The sequence below is a fragment of the Silene latifolia genome, chromosome Y, assembly GCF_048544455.1.
Source record: "Silene latifolia isolate original U9 population chromosome Y, ASM4854445v1, whole genome shotgun sequence".
NCBI classification, from domain to species: domain Eukaryota; kingdom Viridiplantae; phylum Streptophyta; class Magnoliopsida; order Caryophyllales; family Caryophyllaceae; genus Silene; species Silene latifolia.
In genome coordinates this window covers 256,341,679-256,368,526 of record NC_133538.1, presented here as the reverse complement: position 1 = coordinate 256,368,526, position 26,848 = coordinate 256,341,679, and the positions used below count along the sequence as shown (strand labels likewise).

At 39.1% G+C, this 26,848-nt stretch overlaps 1 non-coding gene across 1 annotated transcript; it reads right to left on the bottom strand.

The window, feature by feature from the left end:
- Positions 1 to 8,322: 8,322 nt before the first annotated feature.
- On the bottom strand, positions 8,323 to 8,429 carry LOC141634943 (small nucleolar RNA R71). Its single transcript, XR_012539657.1, has one exon. It is a non-coding gene; the product is annotated as a small nucleolar RNA R71 (small nucleolar RNA).
- Positions 8,430 to 26,848: the final 18,419 nt, after the last annotated feature.

Genomic DNA, 26,848 nt, shown 5'->3' with positions numbered 1-26,848 from the left:
TATTCCATTTCGACACGCCCAATTTTCTTAAGAGGTGTTATCCTCAAATGAGCTTACAGAATATATTCTTACATGAATTTTATTTTTGGGCTCTAGCTTATGAAATAGGGTTATTTTACAGGAATAATCCAAACTATCGTTCACCTGCTTATAATAATCCGAACTACATTTTAACTCAAAATAATCCCATATATAAGTACCTTATTCTTAAAATAGACTAAGTAACAGGATACTTGTTTATAAGGTAATTTTTTTTCTTTTTTCTTTTTTTTAACACTCATATAATAACCTCCCCTTCTTTCCATCAATTCATATATCATATCATCCTCTTCAATTTACAGCACCAATCTCTTCCCTCCATTAACACTACATAATAAACCACCACATAAACCCCTCAGGCGGCTTCACCTCCACCAATCTCACCACCAAGCTCTTCCCGTCAACTCCAGCAAGTCAATAGCTACAACCAACTCTCACGTAAAATAAAAGAAACAATGGAAAAGGAAGCATTTTTCTCATGGTCGATAAATGACGATGTACTGATTGTTGTTGTGAATTGCAAGGGTAGTATGGTCAGAAGACAAGTATCCCCATTCCCTGAAAATTAATCTACTATACCAAACCATCATATGTATATATTATGACGATTGGGATAATAATTCATCTATCTATCCATAACCCCAACTTGATTCTCCTACCTTTTTATTTAATTTTCTCACTTCCACTATTTCTAGACAATTCATAACAAAAACACCTCCAATTTTTTTATCAAACATACCTCCAATGATGTCGAAAATGAGCAAAAGTTTTGTGTAGCACAGTTGCGTAGGGTTTTGAGGTGGTATAAAATGGAGGTGATTTAATTTGGGTGATTAAGAAAAAAAAAGCAGTGAAAAAAAAGGTGTTTTAATGGTGAATGTAAATTTGGGGAAGAAGGAGCCTTCATTATTTAAGAACGAGGAAAAAAATTAAGAAATAGAACTTTGAAAATGGAGAAAGAAAAAAAAGGAGGAACTTAAAAGGACGTTAAAAAATGGTGAAGGAAGAAGAAGATTTGGGGGAATTTACAGTAGATCTATAGGATGGAAAAGAAACAAAAAATGGGGTCCAGTACATTATCACCTGATGCATTACCGGTTGTATCAGGTACAAATTAGGCCGAGTTCAGTGTAGGACACATGTGGCAATACTTGAGATTTTTCTGAGTTAATTATTAGTATGAATTAATATGAGAAGTTGGGGTATAGTTTGAATTATTCTCATAAAATAATCCTATAAAATAAGCCCGGCCACCAAATTTGTTATTATCAGAAGTGTTCCCAAACAATACCATCGTCAACAAATATACCTTATTACTCTAAGGAGTTAGCCGACATAAGAAATCTAAGAGTCAAAAGAGATGTAGCAATTGGTGTTATATGTAGATTAGCAAAATAAGGAGGATGTTGAGTTAGGCCCTGTTCTTTTGGACTGAAACTAATTTGATATGAATTGAATCGAATCAACTTATAGGATCTCGAATCAATCGAATCGAACTTATAGGATCTGAATCGAACTTATAGAATCTCGAATCGAATCGAACTTATAAGATCTGAATCTGAACTTATAGGATCTCGAATCGAATCGAATCTGAACTTATAGGATCTGAATCGAACTTAAATTAAGTGAGGTATAGGATCTGAATCAACTTATAGGATCTCGAATCGAATCGAATCGAACTTATAGGATATGAACTGAACTTATAAGATCTGAACTGAACTGAACTTATAGGATCTGAACTGAACTTATAGGATCTGAACTGAACTGAACTGAACTTATAGGATTTGAAGTGAACTTAAATTAAGTGACTTTAAGTCTAAAAGAACAGGGCTTAATAGATAAGAATTGCCAGACAAAGGAGATGAAGATTTCCTTGCTTTCCTTATTATTATTATTATCAAATACCGTAGAGATGAGATTAGCAGAAAGAACTCACGAGTCTGCCTACTATAAATAAAGAGCAAGAGATACGAGAGACAGGGGGAACACAAATATTAAGGACGATATTCATAAACACAAGATCTGACCAGAAATTCTACACTCTCAAATTACCATCTCAAATATACTATTTCAGTTTCAAATCAAATTATACAAATAAATCGTCTCAGTTCCATATAAGCGCATAAGAGCCGTTAATTTACAACAAAGTCGAAATTTATTAATAGTCAACATCCAGATAGGCCTGAGGGTACCAAAATTGAATAAGTTTTCTTTACTCTTTATTTTGCTCTTTTATTTATTTTCTCTATTTTTATTGTATACTAGTTGTTGCGCCGCGCCCTCCCGGGCGCGGAGCCTCAATTCGATTAATCGTTTATAAAAAGACTAACAGGAATCTTGTTGAGTTACCGTGCGTTGGCGTGTATAGAATAGAATGTTAATTACTTTGCTAGTTTGTCTCAATCATTTAACAGACATATCGACAACCTTACTCCACTATTTTGGGTGCTCAAATTCATATAGGATGCCTTAGGGGTTAGAACGTACAATTTTACAGCTAGGTCACGAATTTGGGCCCAGTGTGCAGCACTGTAAAGTCATAATAAAGGCATGATGATATAGGCTAGATAGGATTAAGATGAGACAAAGTGAGGCACGATCATACAGGCTAGATAGGATTAAGATGAGACAAAGTGAGGAATGCGTAAGGAGTAAAACGTAGGGTTTGTCGAGTAATCGTATGTTACTATCCGCTACACCCAAAAATTAACTGCTAGTTTTATTTTCAATCCAACTTCCCGTACAACTGTTTTTGGGCTATTTAACCCTGAAACCTTTCCTTCTTATACTTGAAAGTGTGCACCCGTTACAAAAGTCCAAAAGTTGACAAGATATGCCTGGACTATTTTGTGTTTAGATTAGAGAGATTGTCTATCTTCTTTAATATCTGCCCCATATTTTTTTCAAAAAGCAGCAGCAGTGGCAACGACGTGCCGAGATTTTCATAACAAAATCAATAAGCACCAACCATTTACATATATTCTGAAATTGCAGTAGCTTTATAGCTCCAAACAGATCAATGTAGCAAATGATGAGTTAACACGTTTGACATGTACCATACACACAATGCATATGAAGCATGTTTCTCCATAGTTACTAACATTTATCAAGAGAACCTTTACCCCTGAAAACAATTATGGATTACGATTTGTTACTGGTAGAAGCAGACCCTTAAAATGATTATAGGTGTCTCATAAGACCACAAATACACTCAACCCTGACTCTACTCTTGCGCCTTAGCCTATCTGAGTAGTGAGAACAACATTTCCATCAAAACAGGTTACCTTAAGCCTTAGTTATCCTTTGTGAATCTTCAAAGGTCTCTTGTAAGGTGGAGGTTTTACATTGAATACTGATAGCGAGACATAGGAATACGTCCCTTTCTACGAGAATTTGCATATGTTGACATAAAAGGTTCGGATCTTGTAATAGAAAAAAAATCAGTAAAGCGGTTAAAACAACCTCTAGAATTACGTGTTCCCTAAGATACATTGCCATTTTAAAAAGGGCTTCTTGAAAGATGCAATGCGAATAAATACCTTCATCTCCTCGATCTTCTCCTGTTTATTGGAGTTATAGTCCTTCAACTTCGGGGATGCACTCCCACTCTTAAAGTGACACAGTATTCGAACATCGCCCAAAACGCCCGCCTTGTCAGGTTCAACGTACTGGGCCTGATTCTATAAACCTAGGCACGATTTAAAAACAGTGGTCACATACAATACATATGCACCTCGACTTACACTTACATTTGAGGGATAAAATGAAAGTTTACTTGTCACCCAGGCTGTCCCCAAGTGTCTTCTCCTAACAAGCTTTGGAGCTAGAAGGTCAACAAGAATCGGATCTCCCTCTGTGACGAGGAAAGCATTTAAATTCAGTGAAAAGAAGGTATGAGTTTCTCAAATGAACAGTCGAACACAAACAAAATCATGCTACCAGTAATAGTAAATCAGTGCATTAATTCACGTTGGCACGGTGATAACGGCAAGGTGAATGAGAGGCAGCGGGATACAAAGTAAAATTTAATGTGAGTAGCCGAGAACATTTTTTAGCAGCAAAATATGATCCATAAAGTTGCTAATGAATGTGTCGCATCGGGGGCGGGCGCTGCATGCGGATATCACGAGAACTTTTATTGAATCTAGCTAGTAGTGCCTTTATAACCTTATTTTTTGTTCCCTTTTTAATGATTTTTGCTTGAACAAATAATTCAATCTATATCTTACACTCAAATTGACACATCTGCAAACCTACCAATATATAGTACTACATCCTTACTTGTAGTTCGTGGTGGCGCCACGACCATTACTAAGGGCTGTAGATGAATAACTACAAGCTCCGTAAAACCCGAAATATTAGCACAAACACTAAGTCATGCCATAAACAAAGGCTTGAAAGCAATGACCAAATCAGTGGCACAATACAAACAGTTCTAATAACACCATCATTAAGTGATGTGGAGTATTAATCCACAACTTAAAGGCCTGTGTCTATTGTCCGAAACGTCAATACCTATCTAAGTCTGGAGCAATTAAGTGTTAAAACGTAAATATAAGCCTTAGAAAATGTTCAAGTTCTAGAAGACAAGCAAAGAGCCGGTAAAACAAGGAAAGGTGGAGGAAACGATTACCTACAACTTTGCAAGGCTCTTATTGTTGTCGTCCGACCACTTAATTAACAAAGGAGTTGCTACTAAGGCGAAACCTGAAATTATCGTGGCGCATTACCACGAAAGTTAGTAGTACGTTAAATCTATCACGCATAAAACAACGGAAAAATTATGCCCCTGTCACAAACATATGTTTACTTTGAACATGGCACCGACACAAGCATAGACTACTCATCACGACCGAGAGGCATCTCAATAAGGTCTTCCATTATGCCTGACATCACAATAGCTGAATACAGGCGACATATGAGAGTAGCTACCAGAGTACCAGGTTTAAATCAAACGACACAACAAGAAGACATATGGAGATAGAAAGCGAGGGGTTTTGCCTAGATTTAGCTCCTGAATTTAGAGCAAACAGAGATAAGGTAGAAGAAGCATAATGAAAGGTTGATAAAAAGGGGGAAAACTGAAAATTATAGTAAAGTGAAGGCAATTGTCAGTTCTACAAACTAATTAGATAGTCCTCGAAAAAATGGAGTACAAGAGGCAGTATAAGAGTTTAGTGACGCCAAAATTATGATTATAATCCTAAGCTACAATGCCAACACTCTTGCAATGCTCCGCAATAGCTGACTTTAGGAGCATTTTAACAAAATCTTTAACATAGACTACACCATACGAAATCACACATTGATAACAAGAGCTATTGCCCAACCAAAGCTCACACAGACCGACAATATCTATCATGCATTTTTTTCCCTTCTTTTTAGTATAATACCAAAGCAGAAGCAATTCCTTCTGAACACTCAAATTTTGTACTGATATCATTTCCTGACGATCTCCTACCTAACACCGAGCAATTCTTACTGCTATCGTTTTACTTTAATTCATTAAATTAATTCCTTTCAAGGAACTGATGTCAAAACCCAATTTTATTCCAGAAATTATCCCCAACTCTAGTATAAGAACTAAAAAACCCAAACTTAAATGTAAACCAATAGGCGGAGCTGAAATATAGATAGAAGAGTTCGGCGTATTTATGACAGATTAAAGTTTACAAACATACTTATTGTAACTAACATTAAGTGAACTGTACAATATTGAAATGGGTTTGCAAAGGAAAATAGGGAAAAGAATTCCGCAAATGAAATTGGTTAGCAATGACGTGCTGATGTGACCATAATTAGAGCACATTTAGTCCCCGAATTAGCCTTGTTTCCATGCTTTTAGTGCATATTTGGGTCATTTATTGTCTTTAGTCCTTTGTTTTGCATATTCTTTGAGGTTTTGATCCCTTGGTAGGAAAGGAGTGCAAACCTTGTATTTTCATGGCAAAATGAGGCTAAATTGATTTAATTCAATGACCAAGCATCAAGGAGAGACAATATTAGAAGGCCTTTGTACATACTATAGTATATGGGCAATGATGAGAAAAGATCCTTGCATCCCCGAGGAAATCCCCAAGGATTTTATGAAGAAAAAGGAAGAAAAGAAGAAGAAACGAGACTGCCCAGCAATCCGCACGTCTTTCCCAGAAGACGCCCGTCTCCACCACCACAATCCGTGCGTCTTCACCCCAAGACGCCCGGGCAAAGACTCCAGAAGACGCCCGTCTTCACCCCAAGACGCCCGGGCAGAAACCACCAAATCCGCCCGTCCCGTGCTAAAGACGCCCGGATTCCCAGGCAAACCCATTTCGTCTTCTTCAAGCTTCAAGGAAGGATGCATATCTTTTTCTAGAGACCGGAGTCTCCCTAGAGACCAAAGTCTTTCCAAAAAGACCGGCGTTTCCTCAACAAGGGACTTAATCGTCATTTAAGCCCTTAGTTAACCATAATTCATCCACCTAATCCCCACTATAAATACCCCATTAGTCTAATTATAAGAGCATGTTCTTCTTAGCAATCTTTAGAGTAGTTAATATCAATCAAATCTCTCTTTAATCTTGTAACCAACAATTAATCAAGTTTTAATACAAGTTTTATTTCCTTAATCTCTCCCTTGTTCATCCTTTGTTTTGGGTAATTGAAGATTATTTGGGTTATTATTGGGAGATTGACAACCTCTCAATCAAGCATCAAGTACTTCTTTTATTCTTTGCTTTATTATTGGAATCATTAGTAGGTATAATTCTCTTAATCCCCCTTTAATTATTGTTAATCACTTTCATTTATCCATCATGTTTCACTTTGTTGGTATGATTGACAACCTTGCTAGCATGTTCAACATGATAATGAGTGAGTAGTTACCTTAGCTAGGGTTAATGGGTAATTAAGGGAAACCAACATAGGGAATGATTCATACTTAAATTAATATGCTTTCATAGTTTATTTGCTTGCTTGTTGTGATCTCAACTCATGCACATGTTATGTTTGATGAAATGTGAGCCTATGAATCCTTGCATTTTTTACCCATCACCTATCTTTTCAATGAGACTTGTAAGACATAAACCAACTCGAGTCTCTTTAGACCATGCATGTTGTTGAGTAGGGAAGACTAAGTCGACTTGTAGGTGTTGTACAATCTAACCGATTCGGCTCCGGGACCCAAACTTTCCTAGGATTGTAAGATATAAACTAACTCGATCCATCACAACAATAATTGCTTGCTTATAACTTGAGAATATGTTTGTATGATCAATTCCCATGAATCCCCTATGACCCCATGACACCCTAGTGCCTTTTATCAATTGTTTACATCCCTTTTAATTCATCTTGCTTGTTTACTTTCATTGTTATTTAGTTTAGCGATCTTCTACATCAAACCCCAATTGTGACACCCCTTAAGACACCACTAGTTGCAATAGAAATCTCATCTCAATTCCCGTCCCTTGGGATCCGACCTTTACTTGCCTCTTTACTAATTGTAGAGTTGTTTGTGAAGTTATAAATTGTGTTTTGGTCTAGGTGCTCCTAACGACAAATAACCGAAAAGATTTAGTCCCGACCAAAAATGGCGCCGTTGCCGGGGACGGTGCTAACTTGATTTAGATTTTCTTATATTGTTATTAGTTGTGTCTTTCTTTGCCTCGGGGAAGTAAAACTCCTCAAGGTTTGTTCTAATTTTTTTCGAGTTGTTTGATATTTTGCATGTCTAGAAGGTCACAAGGTGACTTGTTACCCTTTGATCGCGAAATTGAAAGAACTTTGACAACCAATAGAAGACTTGCTAGGAGAACTTTGAGAGGTATTAGTGAGGTTGTAGATATTCAACCAAATACTATTGAGTTCATCAACCCTTTTGCAAGAGAAGGTGAGGAGAACCCAACACAAAATCCAACACAAAATCAACCCACAATGCCTAAGTTTTCATCACATTCCGTACCCACCGAGGAGAACCTACCCAATGGTACTCCCACACCACAACATCTAACCAGAAATTTTATTGTCAAATCCGCATTTATCCAATTAATCGAAAGAAGCCAATTTGGGGGGATGCCTAGTGAAGACCCTCATTCTCATATGGAGACTTTTTGTGACTATTGTGATGCGACTTCTCAAACCGGTGTAACTCAAGACCAAATTCGATGGGTCTTATTTCATTTTTCTCTAATTGGCACCGCGAAACAATGGTTGAAAGGCCTTGATAAGGCTACTCTCGGAATTGATTCTTGGAAAAAGTTGGCTCTAGCTTTCTACAAAAAGTTATATCCGCCGGAAAAGACTAACATGCTAAGAACTCAAATCACGGGCTTTAAGCAAAGGGATGAAGAATCTTTGTAAGAAGCTTGGGAGCGGATTAAGGGAATTTGTCGCTCATGTCCTCACCATGGACTTAGCGAGTGGTTCTTGGTAAAACAATTTTGGAACGGTCTTTATAAAGATTCAAGGAACATTCTCAACATGGGATCAAATGGAATGTTCACCGAAGTTGATGACAATCAAACTTGGAACAAAATTGAGGAAATGGCGGTCCATAACTCACAATATAGTAGACCTCGCAAGGCTACTAGAGGAGGAAAGCATGAAGTTGAGTCCATTACTCAATTGGGTGCTCAACTTAGTGCTCACATTGATACCATCAATTTGAAGTTTGAAAAAGCTATGGCTAGACTTGAAGAAGCCTCAAAATCACCAAAGCATCATGTTAATGCCATGACGGCATCTTCATCAATCCCAAGTGGGATATGTGAGAATTGCGGAACTTTGGGACATGACCAAAGTGAATGTAGGGGAACAAATGAACAAGTGAATGCTTTCCCAGCATACAAGAGTGATACCCCCTATTCAAACTATTACAATGAAAACACCAAATTCCATCCAAATCTCTCATACAAAAGCCAAAATGTTCAAAACCCTCAAACAACATACACCCCACCTCCCATGAGAAACCAAAATCAAAGACCCTTTTACAACCAAAACCAAGGTTACCAAAATCAATCTCCATACAATCAACAACATGATCAAGGTTTTGATGTTCAAAAAGCGGTCCTCCAAATGCAAAAGAATCAACAAGAGTTTTTCACTCAAATGCAAAAGGATAGTCAAGAAAAGGAAACCACCATCAACAACATCCTAGCTCACACCAAAATGTTGGAAACCCAATTGACTCAACTAGCACATTCAAGCTCACAAAGACAAAAGTGGCAATTACCACCTCAAAGTAATCCCCCAAGACATGAAACGGTTAGTGCCATTCACTTGACGAGTGGTACAAGGTATGAAGCACCAAAGAAGCAAGTTGAGGATGAAGTTGTGGAAGCTAGTGATAAAGAAATTATGCAAAACTCCAAGGATGGAGAACCATCAAAAGAAGAAATTTCATAGAAAAATGAAGACAAGGTCAACGAGAAGGAGCCCATTGTGATTAGACTTCCCTTTCCAAGTCGTCAAGCCAAGCCCAAATTTGATGACCAACTTGGAAAATTTATGGAAATTGTGAAGAATTTGGAAGTCTCAATTACTTTCACGGAATTAATCAATCACGTGCCGGCCTATGCAAAATACATGAAAGACATTCTCACAAAGAAGAAGTCAATCCGGAAGCTTGAGACTATCGCCTTCACTAAGGTGAGTAGTGCAATACTTCAAGGGACTTCACCTCCAAAACTCAAAGATCCGGGAAGCTTCTCAATACCGTGTACCATTGGCGACACCACGATCAACAAAGCCTTATGTGATCTAGGGGCTAGTGTGAGTGTTATGCCGTACTCGGTGAGTAAAAGGTTGGGGATGGGAGATCTTAAGTGCACCAATATCACACTCCAAATGGCCGATAGATCGACGAAGATACCATTAGGGATATGGGAAGATGTTCCCGTAAGAATTGGGAAATTTTTCATCCCGGTGGACTTTGTCATTGTTGACATGGAAGAAGACTTCAACATTCCAATCATTCTAGAAAGACCTTTCTTACACACCGCCGGTGCGGTGATTGATGTGAAGCATGGAGAGCTCACTCTAGAAGTGGGAGATGAGAGCATAACTTTCAATCTTGACAAGACCATGAGAGCTCCCCGTTTGCATGAACCATGTTTTATGGTTGATCATTATAGCCGGAAGGATGATAGGAAGAAGTCGGAATTTCAATGGAAAAATAAAAATGAAGATGCTCCATTCAAAGAGCAAGTGAATTTTAGCAAAGAGAGCTTGAAAAGCTCACCAAAGTCAAGCAATGAAGAGGATGGCCTCATTGGCCAAGACAAGAAAGTGGGAGAGATGTCTTCGTCAACTCAAGAGATCTTTAGTGATCAAGTAGATGAAGTTTGTGGTCTTTAGGACGATGAGTTTGAAGGGATTTTCAATCCCTATATTGGTAATGCTATCGATCAAGATCGACAACTAGGGCAAAGGTCTATTGAAGATCTTTATCATGATAATGAACAAGCTTTTGATTACTTCTTCAAGGTGTTGAGCAACATCAACAACACCTTGGACATGCCCCCATGACATCTCACTAAGGATGAGAGTTTGGTGGAGTCCTCCCTAAACCACCATTTGTAAATATTTCTAACTCCCTAACTCGCATTTTAATTCTTACATTGCATTTTTGTCATTTTTGGATTTTTATGCTTTGATCAAGATAATTATCATTTTTGAGAGAAGTGAGGGAGGGACTAATGATTCAATTGATGTATAGTGCTTTAGCTTAGTGTGGGGATAGCAATTGCCTAGGCTATACATGCCTTAGTAGTACCCCCACAATGAAGAACACGGGATTTGAAGAATGGAAAATGACAAGGGATATGCAAGTACACGGATGGAACTGAATCCAGGTAAAACAGGGAGAATCCGAGCGTTTTCTAGGGAATCCGCCCGTCTTCAGGCAATCCGGGCATATTTGTCAGAACCCGCCCGTCCATCTGAGCAGAAATTTTGAAATTTTGGGATTGTTAAAGAATCCGAGCATCCTGCAAAAGAATCCACCCGTCTTCAGAAAGACGCCCGTTCTGAAAGGAAAGACGCCCGTCTTTTTGGCTGGGAAAAACAAGAAATCTCACTGGAAGAGAATCCGCCCGTCCTCAACAGAAGACGCCCGTCCCGCAATTGACAAATACGAGCGTCTTTACTGAAAGACGCCCGTCTTTAGGCAAGAATTCTCAAACCAAAACAAGCAGAATCCGAGCGTCCCGAAGGAAAGACGCCCGTCTTCCCCTGCTATTTCAAAATTTTCGGGTATTTTAAATACCCCATCCCCCATTCATTTCTTTATTCCTTCATTCAAAACACTACCCATAAACCCCAAAACTCAAAACCCTCATCCTCTCCATCACCAAAACAAGATTTCCTCAACCACATTCATCAAAATCAAATCAAAACTTCTTTTAACAACAATAACTCACTCCTCTTTCAACAAAAATCAAACCAAGCACCAAAATCTTCAACCTTTGAGTCGATTTTTGAAATTATAAAGGCAAAGCCTTTCACCTTAAAATCGATTTGGGTATACTTGGAAATTAAAGATTTTCACTCTTTTCTTGGTTCAATCATAATGGCAAGGACAAAAGGAGCAACAAAGGCACCTAAGGCAAGGCACTCTCAACAAGACAAAAGAGTCTTCAAGCAAAGAAAGCCTCATTGGCTATGGTGGTAGCTAGCTCAAACTTGGAAGTGCAACAACAATAACCTCCCTTGGAAGCAACAACATCAACAACTCCGGAAATTGCTCAACTTTCGAACTATCCGGAGGTAATTTTCACTTCTAACTCCCATAGGGACACATTTGCCAAGTATGCTAGAAAATCCTTTCTATCCACCAAGTTTATTTGTGACGATGCCTTGAATAAGTTGGGTGTCCTTGAGCAAACTAAAGCCTTATTTGAAGCCATGGGGTTGGGAAAATTGTTTGCTACAAAAGAATTGACATACCCCTCCCTTACCTTAGAATTCTTGAGTTCTTTGAAAGTTACTAAGGTAGAGACTAGAGAAAACATCGAGTTCCGCCTAGCTAATGTGAGTAGGCGCATCACCTTTGATGAATTGGGTAAAGCATTGGGTCTTAGTGATTCACCTAGTTATTTCAAGAATCCCGGAAAGTATGACCCCGCTCCTCTTTGGGAGACGATTTCCGGAAGAAAATTTGAGAACAATCATGCTAGTTGCGCTCTATTAGTCCACCATCCGGGCATTAGAGTGTGGTATAAGGTCATTGGGAATACCATCATTGCAAGAAAAGACACCAACCACTTTACCAAGCTCGATTGTGTTCTTCTTGAGTCGGCCTTAAATATTGGAAGGGAATTCACCAAGCCTTTCAATTCTCTAAGGCTTTTGGTGGAAAGATGGCTAAATGTTGATTGTGGAAAGCAAGGCACCACCGTTATTGTAAATGGAGGTCTAGTCACTCTTTTGGCTAAGTAATTTGATCCGAATTTCAACAAGGATAGCAAGTATGTAGCGAAAAAGGGGGGTCATCTCATTGATATTGATGCTATGATTAACAAGTACAAGTGGGTCACTCATAACCCACTTGACACCATGTATGGGTGGATCACCAATGAGGTTAGATCTTTTACTTTGCCTTCTAAGATTTGTCGTTTGAGTGTCCATCGGACCAACTACCTCCTTCCCTCTCAAAAGAAGCCGAATACATCATCCGACAACAAAGGGGTGAAATTGAAATGCCCTCCTCTTCCATTGTCACACCACCCTATCCTTTCAAGTACCAAGAGTTCAAACCCGAAGGTGTTGAAGCAAGTAAAGATTATACGACTCTGCTTATGCAAGAGATGCACAAGCAAGCTTTTAAGGATTGGGAAGATGCTTACTTAGCCCAATATCCACCCCTCCTTCATTTAGCTAGGCAAGGACTACTTGATCCTTCATGTCCTTTGCCTAGTTGGGCGGATAGGGAAGTCTTATTTCCGAGTGCATCTAGGGGTGAGATTCCGGGTGACGATGAGGTTGTCGGTGATGAGGTTGTTGATGATAACATTGATGAAGAGGCTAATGAAGAAGAAGAAGAGGATGATGAAGAAAGTGAACAAGAAAGTGAAGAGGGAAGTGGTGATGAGTCCACTTCTATTGAGGAAGATGACGATAATGATTATATGGTGGAAGACTAGCAAGCTTTGGAGGCTCCTACCCTCTTGAGGTTTGTCTACTTCTTTCTTTATTTTATTTACTTTATCTTGATCATGGTTGGAGTAGTCCTAGAAACATAGAGGACTAACACCTCGGCCCCATTGATGTGTTCTTATTTCATTGTTCCCATTTTTTGAAAATCCAAAATGACAAATTTAGTTTCATGCATTGCATCTTATGTGCATGAACTACCCCCAACTTTAGGACATTAGAAATAATGTCTAACTCGGTTTGGGGAAGTACATGCATACGCAACGGGAGGTAATCTAAATTACGCTCTCCGTCATAAACAAAAACCCATGCATCATGTAGTGTAGATTAGTGTAGCTTGCATTTAGAGTAGAATTCATGCATCATGCTTGCATGATTTTCCATCATTTTGGCCATTGAGGACAATGCCCATATTAGTGTGGGGATGGGGAATTCTAACTTAACTTTTATTCAAAAATCCAAAAAAAATTGAAAAATTGAAAAACCAAAAACAAGTTCATTTCCTTTGTAGTGTAGTCATGTATATATTGTGTTTGTTTTATCCTTGTTCACATTGATCGACTACGCCACATCGGAGACATGAGGATATTGAAGACCGCATGGTATGATCTTTCCAATCTCCTTTTCCCTCTTTATGTTAATGACTATGTGGCTTTATTTTGATTGATGCGGTATAACAATGTGAACTTAGGACTTGCATTTAGTTTAAATGGCATATTAGTTGGTAGAATCATTTGCATTAGGATGTTTATATGCTAGTTGCATCATGGCATGTAGTTTGCATGTTAGAAAAATTTTGCGAAACCGTCTACTTGGGAAGCTTGACAAGTGTATATAGGCCCTAGTAGATGCTTTTTGTTCTTAAGACTTTGCTTGTTAGAATATTTGTAAAACACCCTAGGATGTGTCATGCTAGTATCCTTTGACCCATGGATTAAGGCCTAGTCAAGAGTACCTTGTAGTGTGATAACTCCTTGGCTACCATTTATTCCAAGGTGACCCTTGAAACCATGCATGCATCCATCATCCATGTTCTACCACATTTTTGTCATCAAAGGGAATGGGCACAAAAAGAAATCAATTTGAGTTCAATGAAATGAAAAGTGAAAGAAAGTTTGCAAAAATGCATCAAATGAAAAGAGGAGCAAAAATAGAACTCCTAAAGCTTCAAATATAAGCCACCCTCACTACATATGGGTGACTTTGAAAATGTTCAAAATAAATGCAAAGAAAAGTAGAAAGTTGTCAAGTATTGAAATGCCAAAAATCAAAAAGAAATGGCAAGAAAGTGTTCTCAAATGTCAAATTCCACAAGAAATTGGGGGGGGACAAAAGCAAAAGCAAACTCCCAAAGTGAAACTCAAATATCTATTGATCCCTTTATCCATCGTATCTATTTTGTGCATGGTAGAAAGGGGACGACCCTTCTTCTTGTCTAGGCAAGAGGGGGAATTCCGTGATCCTCCAGTGTTTCTAACACCATAGGGAGTCTACTCTTGACAAAAGCATTTAAAGATTGAGGACAAAGGTACCCTAGCTTGACACAATTTGGAGGTGATTTATTGGTATCCTAATATGCTTAGTAGTTTGAAGAAATTGCATCTATGAAGGAGTGTGTACCCTTGAATTGCTTGCCTTGTAGATAATTTCCGCCACTTAGATGAGGAAAGTGGCTATTCTTTTGTAGATACATCCATTATTTGATTTTGTGTGCTTAATGTTTGGATGTGTCGCCATTTTGGCAAGACCCACCTTGCCTTGCAAGAAGGCATCCTACCTCATGGTTGTCTTGTTGTGAGTTGAAGGGGCGGAGTGAGACCCGCTAATTGTCTCATATCGGCTATGTTATTTGGTTAGTTTAAAATAATGGTCCTAGTCTTTGTCACCTCTTTACTCGGGACGAGCAAAGGTTCGGTTTGGGGATATTTGATGTGACCATAATTAGAGCACAATTAGTCCCCGAATTAGCCTTGTTCCCATGCTTTTTAGTGTATATTTGGGTCATTTATTGTCTTTAGTCATTTGTTTTGCATATTCTTTGAGGTTTTGATCCCTTGGTAGGAAAGGAGTGCAAACCTTGCATTTTTATGGCAAAATGAGGCTAAATTGATTTAATTCAATGACCAAGCATCAAGGAGAGACAAGATTAGAAAGCCTTTGTACATACTATAGTAGATGGGCAATGATGAGAAAATATCCTTGCATCCCCGAGGAAATCCCCAAGGATTTTATGAAGAAAAAGGAAGAAAAGAAGAAGAAACGAGACTGCCCAGCAATCCGTGCGTCTTCCCCAGAAGACGCCCGTCTCCACCACCACAATCCGTGCGTCTTCACCCCAAGACGCCCCGGCAAAGTCTCCAGAAGACGCCCGGGCAGAAACCACCAAATCCGCCCGTCCCGTGCTAAAGACGCCCGGATTCCCAGGCAAACCCATTTCGTCTTCTTCAAGCTTCAAGGAAGGATGCACATCTTTTTCTAGAGACCGGAGTCTTTCCAAAAAGACCGGCGTTTCCTCAACAAGGGACTTAATCGTCATTTAAGGCCTTAGTTAACCCTAATTCATCCACCTAATCCCCACTATAAATACCCCATTAGTCTAATTAGAAGAGCATGTTCTTCTTAGCAATCTTTAGAGTAGTTAATATCAATCAAATCTCTCTTTAATCTTGTAACCAACAATTAATCAAGTTTTAATACAAGTTTTATTTCCTTAATCTCTCCCTTGTTCATCCTTTGTTTTGGGTAATTGAAGATTATTTGGGTTATTATTGGGAGATTGACAACCTCTCAATCAAGCATCAAGTACTTCTTTTATTCTTTGCTTTATTATTGGAATCATTAGTAGGTATAATTCTCTTAATCCTTCTTTAATTATTGTTAATCACTTTCATTTATCCATCATGTTTCACTTTGTTGGTATGATTGACAACCTTGCTAGCATGTTCAACATGATAATGAGTGAGTAGTTACCTTAGCTAGGGTTAATGGGTAATTAAGGGAAACCAACATGGGGAATGATTCATACTTAAATTAATATGCTTTCATAGTTTATTTGCTTGCTTGTTGTGATCTCAACTCATGCACATGTTATGTTTGATGAAATATGAGCCTATGAATCCTTGCATTTTTTACCCATCACCTATCTTTTCAATGAGACTTGTAAGACATAAACCAACTCGAATCTCATTAGACCATGCATGTTGTTGAGTAGGGAAGACTAAGTCGACTTGTATGTGTTGTACAATCTAATCGATTCGGATCCGGGACCCAAACTTTCCTAGGATTGTAAGATATACACCAACTCGATCCATCACAACAATAATTGCTTGCTTATAACTTGAGAATATGTTTGTATGATCAATTCCCATGAATCCCCTATGACCCCATGACACCCTAGTGCCTTTTATCAATTGTTTACATCCCTTTTAATTCATCTTGCTTGTTTACTTTCATTTCTATTTAGTTTAGTGATCTTCTACATCAAACCCCAATTGTGACACCCCTTAAGACACCACTAGCTGCAATAGAAATCTCATCTCAATTCCCGTCCCTTGGGATCCGACCTTTACTTGCCTCTTTACTAATTGTAGAGTTGTTTGTGAAGTTATAAATTGTGTTTTGGTCAAGGTGCTCCTAACGACAAGTAACCGAAAAGATTTAGTCCCGACCACGTGCTCATCAAAATAAAATTTGACAAATTAAAGATAATGTCAGGGTCGCCTAACTCTCTAACAAACTTAACGATGAACCATATATGAATACCAAGAGCTTGGAGGGAAAGTTTAGTGTCATAGCTGGCAATTAACAAATGCCATCAAAACACAACCAAGATATGAATAGCAGAGAGTTTCCACAACCACTGACGTCACTATAAATTAATTAAAGACTTTTACAAAGAATTACCCAACTGTATCGCCAGGTTGCCCATATGGAAGGCAGATCGTTGAATGAACCCCATTAGGGAATTTATGCAAGTTTAACAATGAAAACTTTAGCAGCCAGTTGGGCTACCACATTCCGAAACTCCAACTTCTGCCACTAACTTCAACATGAAAACAATGAACACTCCCATCATCACCCAAACCAAGATGAATCAATTCAACCACCCATCTTTTAAGCACCTTTAGTAGATCACAAATTATAGAATACAACCGTCTTACAACATGATACGGTACTTTTAGTAATAATTGAGTGTTTTCATACATAAAAGAACCGTCTTACAGGTATTATACAATAAATTTCTCTTATTAGTAGATTGTACACCAAAGCTGAAATCTTTTTTAAAAATCCAAAATTTTTCACCAAAAGTTATGATCTATCCTCAATAATCAATTAAGATATTTCCCACTTCACTAAATTTGAGGTAACTAAAACCATACTTCCCATGTCTAGATCAGTTGTTTAACTTTTATATTCTTTGTGAGACTTATTTTAATCAAGAGTACGCAAATAATTGGGCCGAAGGAAATAATAAACTAATCACAGATCTAATTTATCACACCAAAGAATATCTAAACACTAAACAGTTTCAAAGGAATTCGGATCAGGTATGATGATAATCTTAGCCATAGTATGACAAGTAAATGAAGAAGAGAAAAAGTAGAATGTAAAATAAAAGGAAATGGAAATCAGTGACAAAAAATAGAAAGGTTATTGGGGGAGTAAAAGTAACAAAAAAGGCAACGGAAATAGCAAAACCAATCAGCACTTGCCAAAACGGAAAACAACAGAGATTAGACCAACGAAATAAGCACCTGTGTTTTAGCGTCGCCTATGATATTGCCGGTAGGCACGATCTGGAAGCATCAAATAGCCGCTTTCCTATGGTTGTGCCGAATCTGCAATGTTCACCATATTAAAAACAGCCTGAAAAAGAGTAGTGCAAATTGCATAAAAGCGATGCACAGCAATGCAACACCTAATCACCGTCCAGCTTTTAGAGGTAAATGCCAAATCGCCCACCTTTTTGCAGAATTAAAAGCAACTCGAGCCCCAGGATCATGCTCACAACTCCAGCTCTAGGAAACAATAAACCCAACCCAGAAATCAAAAACAATAATCAATAAAAAGGAGGATAAATGATAATGGAAATACGTAAAAAAAATTTACAAATTAACAACTTGAATGAAAACAGATCTCACGCAAGGGTAATGCTCTCACTGTAAGAATACACTAAGTCTGAACACTCACTACCAATGAGGCAGACCTTGACCAATTATATTAGTATTGCCAAACAACTATCCAGTTCTATAATACAGAAGCAGGCTGCAGTCTTCCCGAAACACCCAAACTATCTCCCGTGCTGTTGCCTAAAGCGATGAAAAACTATATATATAGCAGGCAAAAGAAACATAAACTAAACACAAAATTCCAATAAACCCCACTCCCACTACAAAGAAACACCAACGGAAGAATAACAGTAAAATAAGTACAAATCCAATCCAAGGAAACCCTAGAATAATAACAGACTCGAGATAAACCCTAACATATTACACAACCAACATCTCTTTAAAACCCACATAATTCTCAACACGCCACCCTAACAGACTCAAGAAGTAAGCTAAAGAAGCCCTAAAACCAAAACATAAAAGGAACTAAGAGCCTAAGACCACATTCATTAACCAAGCTGCAACAAAAATCGAAAAGGGACATGTAGATGATACCTATGCAGGAGAAATTGAATGACCGTATCTACAATCCCGTTTGAAAAAAACCTGACATGAAATAAAAAAGTAGTTAGATGATTGATTAAAAACCCTGTAACATATCACAAGATATATCACAACTAAAATACAGAGCCTCACCTCTAGAGTAAGCAATGATCACCTGTGAGCCTATGACATGCGCACCGCCTTTGAGTCCATCATTCAAAATGATTCTTGTAACTATAAAAGAAATCCTTTAAAAGGAGAATTAAACACTTAGAACAACACCTCATAATTAAGAAACGAACAGAAATGGTACCCGGGTATTGCAACAGCCAGCAGGATTGGCAATCGTAGCCGAGCGAAAAATACAAGTAGGTAACCCCAAACCGCGCTGTGTCTGCAATAGTAAGCAGATGTAAGCGCAAGGCGATGAAGGTGATGTAAGGTAAATAGGGGAGCAAACAAAAAGGTTCACATACAGTAACAGACGAAGAAACTAAATGATCACATTCAACGACGGGCCAACACAGACAGCCAAGGGTTCGAATCCACCACAGATAAGCAGGTGCTTAAAGCTTGGATGCCATGAGTACCTGTAGACACAATATCAGATTAGCACGACCACTGCACAGCAATTTAAGACGCAATGACTGTGCTGCAACAAAAATCAAAGCATAACCAGAATCAACAAAAACTAACATATCATTCAAAACCAAATGACCTATCGGTGATACCTGCAATCCCCCAAAACCAAACGACAGCCACATTTCTCAACACCAAAAATCACCTAAGGCAGTGCATGAACTCCAACTCACCCGGCCAACTGCAGCCCCAGGCTTATGTCCTTTGCACACTCAAGCACCAGTCAAACAACAAAAAATGGAATTCAAAATAAGTGTTACTCTTGTCACAATGGTATGTGGGTGAGCTCCCTAGATAATTAATGACCATAAAACACATATATCCAAGGCATCAACAGTTTTATTCACTCCCTAAACTTGGGGAAGATGATAAGTAGATTGACCTTACACTTGTCGCAGTTGTTTTAAACAATGAACCGGGCTATCCACAAACGGTCCACATAGTAGCAATGCTACCCTTAATAAACCACCACCATAATCATCATAACTCAACTTAAGGCAACTTAAGTAACTGATGTTCTGACATCTTTGATACACAATCCCTCACATAGTTGTAGCAATAACAGCTATATGACATTCAACCAAACCTATATGCAATTAACAAACATACAAAATCACACAATGAAAACAAATGTAAAGTCGGCAATGAGGGAAACCTAACCAGACTCTTCTACGACGAAAATATATCCAAGCTTGTGCCTGTCAAATCAATGAGCCTACTTTCTTAGTGAATACCCATTTTTTATAACAAGAAAGCCAGAAACCATAATAATGCATTAATGCCTGCATACCTGATATATGCTTCATCCCAAATAATAAACTTCATGTTCGAACAAGTAAACAATTAATTAATACTCAGTAAAAAGTAGTCGAAATTCAACATATTACACGCACTACTACAAGCACGAAATTATAACTCAAAATTACAGAAAAAGGCATGTATGAATAGATTTGCTAAAAAGGAGAAATAAATAAAATGAGAATGAATATGAACTCATAATACCATTGCTAATTTTAGAGGAAATGAGCTTATTGACGAAGTGAATTGCATAACCATGGACCGACACCAATGTTTACCAAGTGATCCACCTTATAGCAGTAAGAACCAACAGAAACTTAACAGTAAGGCACTTCAATCAACCCACTAACAATACTAAATTTTCAAAGAACAACAATAACCCACGAAAACTAAGCAAAGACCAATTTCAATCAAACCTGAGATTCATAAGTTTGCAAATATATCGGCACATCAACACACAGGAAATCTAAATAATAAAAAGAAATGCAAATTGGCGAGTGAAAGATTGAGCAAAAAATAGCACATACCACACAAAACTAAGCTTCCAACGTTCCACTAACACGTACGATGAAACCAAAATATCAAAATGACTATAAAATCAAAACAATCAGAAAGTATACCCAAAATTAGGTGAACCAATACCGCGGCTGTGACTGAAATCGAGATGTTATAATATCTCAGCCGACTTGTTTGATTCTTAAACCCAAATTATACAGTAAATACTGAGTAGTAGTCAGAGTCTAGAACACACAGGTAAATTGATAATAGTAAAAGCTTGGTGTCAAATATCACCTAACAAATCAAATGATACATTCCCCATATGTACAAACCTTTCAATATTTCGGACTTCCAACATTTCGGATTTAACTGATACATTTTCATATTACTGCCCGGATATAATCCAACTCCGCCAAATCAAATGAAACTAAGAAATTAACGCCTGTCAACGGCCATTAGCCTTTGCAATGTACGATTAATGCGGAATTATATGTTATGGCAATGTGATTCCATGGATAAAAGTACATAATATCCAGCAGATTGCAAGGTGATTGTTATTCACGTCAACTCAACGACCATTTAACTATAAACAACGAGATAAAACAGAAATAGAAAAAATGATGCTGAGAAATTCAGCACATATTTCCCGCCCCCAGGCTCCTCATCATCGACAATCCCATGACCCTTGATCGCATATACACAAGATATAGCCATAGCAAAAGAAGAAAACGACAATGGAAATAGCAAACCAATCAGTAATCACAAAAAACAAAAAGTACAAATGAGGGTATGGTACTAATCGCAATACTAATAATCGCAATAGTAATAATAATACACTAATAATAATAACAAGAAGAACAACAACCATTAATAGTAATAATAATACCAATCTCACCACTAATAATAATAGCACCAAAAAGCCGATGTCGGCAATAACAGTGCAACAACCAAACTCCATTTGAAAAACCTAATTTACAATTTACAAATCCTAATTTCTAAACAAAACTATGATGGCGGAGCTCACAGATGAGTCTGAAATAATCAACAAAGAATAAAAATTGGGATAAATACCTAGGTTTTGCGGAGAGGGCTGGATAAAGATGTGAGAAGCAAGAGACCGATGAGAATGAGTGGAGTAGATAGAAATAATAGGAAAAGGTGTGGCTGTGAGTTAAAGAGAGAATGGAAGGATAAGATCTAATGGGACAAATCAACTGTAGAAAGGGAACTTGGCTGTGCACTATTCATTGCTACAGTGCAGCCAAGTTCTCTCTTTTAAAGAGGTAGGGATTTGTATATAATCTAGCTAGTTAACTTGTCCTTGTATATAATTATATCGTCTTGTATAAAATTGTATAATTAACCTTTTTTATCGCCAATTTTTGTCAAATATATAATATTACAAATAAATAGTAGCAAACGTCAGTTTGATGGGCGGTGTAATACTACGGTTTTATGAGTCTTTGGGTACTCTATCGAGTGGGCCTTACTCTGTCGAGTAAGGGTGTTTTCATTTACGAAACAGTATTCTCTCTTTAGGGTACTCGATCGAGTAGCCTTGGCACTCGATCGAGTAAGGGGCACTCGATCGAGTACCTTACTTACTCGATCGAGTAAGTCGGTTAGCGGGTTATGTTTTGTCGGGTTTTGTTAATAATGCGGATTAGTATATATATTATGTCGTCATATTTCCTAAACACTTTTATAAACCTAATCCACTCAAAAGGGTGATTCAAACTACGTTGTTCTCTTCATCCGCATTATTGGCAAATCCCGGAGCTTGAGAGGTCGGATTTCGTTGTTCTTTGTGTCTTTGTGATCCTTGCGTCAAGGGCAAGTCCTACGTACCAATTTTATAGCGTTTGGTTGACTTTGTTTAAACCCTAATTTTGGGATTGGGGGTTTTTACGATTTGTGGTGTTAGTAGTGATTGTATGATTGTGTGAATAGGAGGAGGATTCGTAGAAGAACGATTTTGAGACAGCTGCTAGATCGTCTGCTGTTTGTGATTGCATTCCAGGTAGGGTTTTCCCTACTCAGTATTAGTTATATGATATGTGTGGTGAATTGTGCTGTAGTTAGTGATTGTTGTTTGTTTCAGACGGTTGTGATTATATCTTGTTGATTGATTCAGACGGTTGTTGATTTTGGTGTTATGGTTACTGTTTGTCTGTCTGTGTTCTTCGGGGGGTGTCCTTGGCTGAGTAGTGTCACTTGCAGGAGTGGCTTCACGCCCATGATTCGCATTCCGTGGAACCTGCCACAGAAGGGATGTGCGCATTAATGGACTTGGGTTTATCGCTCGATGGAGATGAGCGGGGATTTGGTGGGTACGGCTGCGGTCCCCCACTGGCGGTGTGGAGTATCTGTTGCGATGGGTACTCTGGCAGGGCTACATACTTTAATGTGTAGTCAGTTACGTGGAGATTGATTATGGAGACCGGGGTTTGATGTGACGATTGAGCTGTTTGGTATTTGTTGTATTGTATCTTGTTTTGTGTAATTAGTACTGACCCCGTTTAATTGTTTTAAAAACTGTGGTGATCTATTCGGGGATGGTGAGCTGTTGTTGATCAGGTTTGACTAGAGGCATTTGGGCTAGCTGGGATGTGTCACCACGAGCTGATTAGAGTCTTCCGCTGTCATATTTTAGTTGTTTAGACATTTGGTTTTTGAGAACATGTATTGTACCTTTTGTCAGTTTGGACTTGGAATTGTAATAACTTTAAATAGTTTGGCTATTTAAATTATGTTTCTTTATTGTCATTTGATTATCATTGCCTCGGGAAACCGAGATGGTGACGTTCTTATACCTGAGTGGTCCTGGTAAGGCACTTGGAGTATGGGGGTGTCACAAAGTGGTATCAGAGCGACGATCATGAAACCTGTAATCAATGAATCTAATGAACATAGGGTGTCAATTAAAATGAACCCGGGGTAGAAGTTGTAGGAGCTAATGCAAAGGCTTGGGAGACGTCCTAAAGTCGCGAACTCGCCCTGCAATTTTGAACCGGTCACATGGGGTACGTGTCAGGGTCGTATATGTTGTCTTTTGGTCAGTATGTGTACATAGTGGCATGTGTTTTGAATTGTTGGATGTTGGATTTGGAGAACTGAAGGTATGGATAAAAGTTGAAAGATAAGTGTTTTATATGTTGAATTGAATGAAAAGTATGTTGGATGTTTATAATGTGGCATATTGATAATATGAATAGATCGTTTGTTGCTTACATAAAGAGTTGCGTAGAAATGTATGCGTAGTTGTTGCTATCTTATTGAAAGTATAGTAGCTGTATATAATGTTGGGAAAGTGAGATGAACATGCGGGTAGTGTATACGAGTCTGCATGACTCGATCGAGTGGGGGGCACTTGATTGAGTAGGTGAGGCACTCGATCGAGTGGGTGTGACTCAGTCAAGTAGGTAGTTTGATTTTTTCTGGACAGAATCGTGTTTATGGGTACTCGATCGAGTACGTAGGGGCACTCGATCGAGTAGGGGCACTCGATCGAGTAGGGGGCGCTCGATCGAGTGGCTTATCAGCTCGGTCGAGTATATTTTTGGGCAGAAGTCTGGTTTGGTTCTGGAGTCGAGGCACTCGATCGAGTAGGTTGGTCACTCGATCGAGTGGTCTCAACTTGATCGAGTGGGTTCTGGTACTCGATCGAGTGGGGTTTGTGCAGGTTATATACGTGTTTTGTGTTATAGTATGCATGTTTATATCTACTTTTTCTTATATAGTTTCAAGATGCGGCCAATGAGAAACGCCCTGTATGTTAGAGCTGAGAACATGACCACCGATGATATAGTAAAGATGTTGGAGCACCAGGATGCTCTTACCGAAGCGTTGAAAAGAGTGGGAAAGGATAAGGAGGTTGATCATTCAAAGATCAGCATCCACATAGCGAGATTCAACCCGAAAGAGTATAAGGGGACCGGGGAGCCAATTCTTCTAGATAATTGGCACAGAGAGATGGAGAATATCCTGGAGTTGGTGTATTGTCCGGATGAGTTAAAGGTAGAACAAGCTGCGTTCTACCTGAGGGAAGCGGAAGGTGAGTGGTGGGACAAGCTAAAGGTGAATGCTAGGGATATGTACGCAAAGCAGGGACTACCTGCTATACCTTGAGATGAGTTCAGGAGAGCCATGAGGCAAGAGTTCGTACCGGAACATCTGAGGAGTAAGCTGAGAGAGGAGTTCGATGAGTTTAAGATGACATCTGACATGACGGTGGCTGAGTACTACCGTAAGTTTAATGAGAAGGATAGGTATGCGGAAGATATGGGGTTGAGTGATGAGAACCTAGCTCTGATATTTGAGAAGGGGTTGACCCCCAAGATCATGGAGAAGCTACCTGTGGGAGTCCTTACAGATGTTAAGGAAGCTTATGAGAGAGCTGGGAGGGCTGAGAGGTTTCTAGAGGCCGGGACATGGGAGCTTTTCTCAGGGTCCTGCACAGAGTTATGCGAGTAACAGACCGGCTGGGTCATGGAACAACAGGGGAGGTCAGAACAACAACGGTGGGGGCAACCGCAATGGCGGTAATTCTTATCAGAAACCAGCTACGAACACCAACAACAACCATGGGTCGGGTGCTAAACCGGCTACTTTAGCTAGTACTATCCATGGAGGTGGGCAGAAGACCAGTGGCAAGTTCTTTATGATGGAGAAGAAAGCAGCTGAGGACGACGCTTATGTTATCACTGGTACTTTTCTTGTTAATGGTGTTTATACCTTCGTTTTGTTTGATTCGGGGGCATCACAGTCGTTTGTATCTTCGAGTTATGTTAAAAAGTTGGGTCTGAGAGAGTATGAGTCTGTAAGAGAGGAAGTTTTTATACCTTCGGGTGAGTCTGTATCGTATGGGAGGTTGTATAGAGAGGTAACCATGATAGTAGGGCAAGTTGATCTACCTGTAGACTTGCTAGAGTTTCCTTTATACGGCTTTGAGATGATAGTCGGGATGGATTGGTTAGGAAAGTACAAGGCTAAGATAGACTGTCATCAAAAGAAAGTGTCTCTGAGAGGTCCTAAGGGCATTAGTGTGTCTTATTGTGGGTTTGTTGTCAAACCCAAAGTTAAGTTGATTGCAGCTGTGACCTTGAAGTCCTATCTGAGAAAGGGGTGCCCGTTGATCTTGTGCCATGTGAGATATGACAGGATGGAGAGTCCGATAGTTGAGCAGATACCAGTTGTGGGGGAGTTTCCAGATGTCTTTCCAGAGGAGATTCCGGGGTTACCACCGAAGAGGGAGATAGATTTCAGTGTTGAGCTGAAACTGGGGACGGGGCCAATCTCTAAGGCACCGTACCGGATGGGTCCTAAGGAGTTGTAGGAGCTCAGGAAGCAGTTAGATGATCTGATTGAGAGGGGATACATTAAACCTAGTGTATCACCGTGGGAAGCGCCGGTTCTGTTTGTGAAAAAGAAAGATGGGAGTTTGAGGTTGTGCATAGATTACAGGGAGCTAAACAGGGTGACGGTGAAGAACTAGTATCCTTTGCCAAGAATAGATGACCTGTTTGATCAGTTGGGTGGTGCATCAGTCTTTTCTAAGATTGATTTGAGGTTGGGGTACCATCAGGTGAAGATTAGAGAGGAGGACATACCAAAGACAGCTTTCACGTCGAGGTATGGCCATTATGAGCATGTAGTGATGCCGTTTGGGTTATCTAATGCACCAGATGTGTTTATGGACTTGATGAACAGAGTTGTGGACATCGGCCCACCTGGAAGCCCGGTCGATCTGCGGACGTGCATCGGCCTTTTGAAAACCACGCTCGGCGACGTAAAAATGCTTTCGACCGGATCGTTTTAGATCGATCGGTTTCGTCTCGGTAAGGGTCTCGAAACGATTAGAGATATTAGGAGTCGCCACCAAGCATTTGTGGGATGCTTAGAACCCGTTCGAATCCACTTTATACCTTGGTCAAACGAAGCACAAAGCATGGTTTGACATAAGTACTAAAGATAAGGAATCGTCCCTCTTTAGCATCCTATCTCTAGAATGACTCTCGTACGCCCCGGATAAGGTCGTCCACTATCCAAAGTTTCTGAGTAAGAGGTGAAGGTACGTATTGGGAAGCCCTTTAATC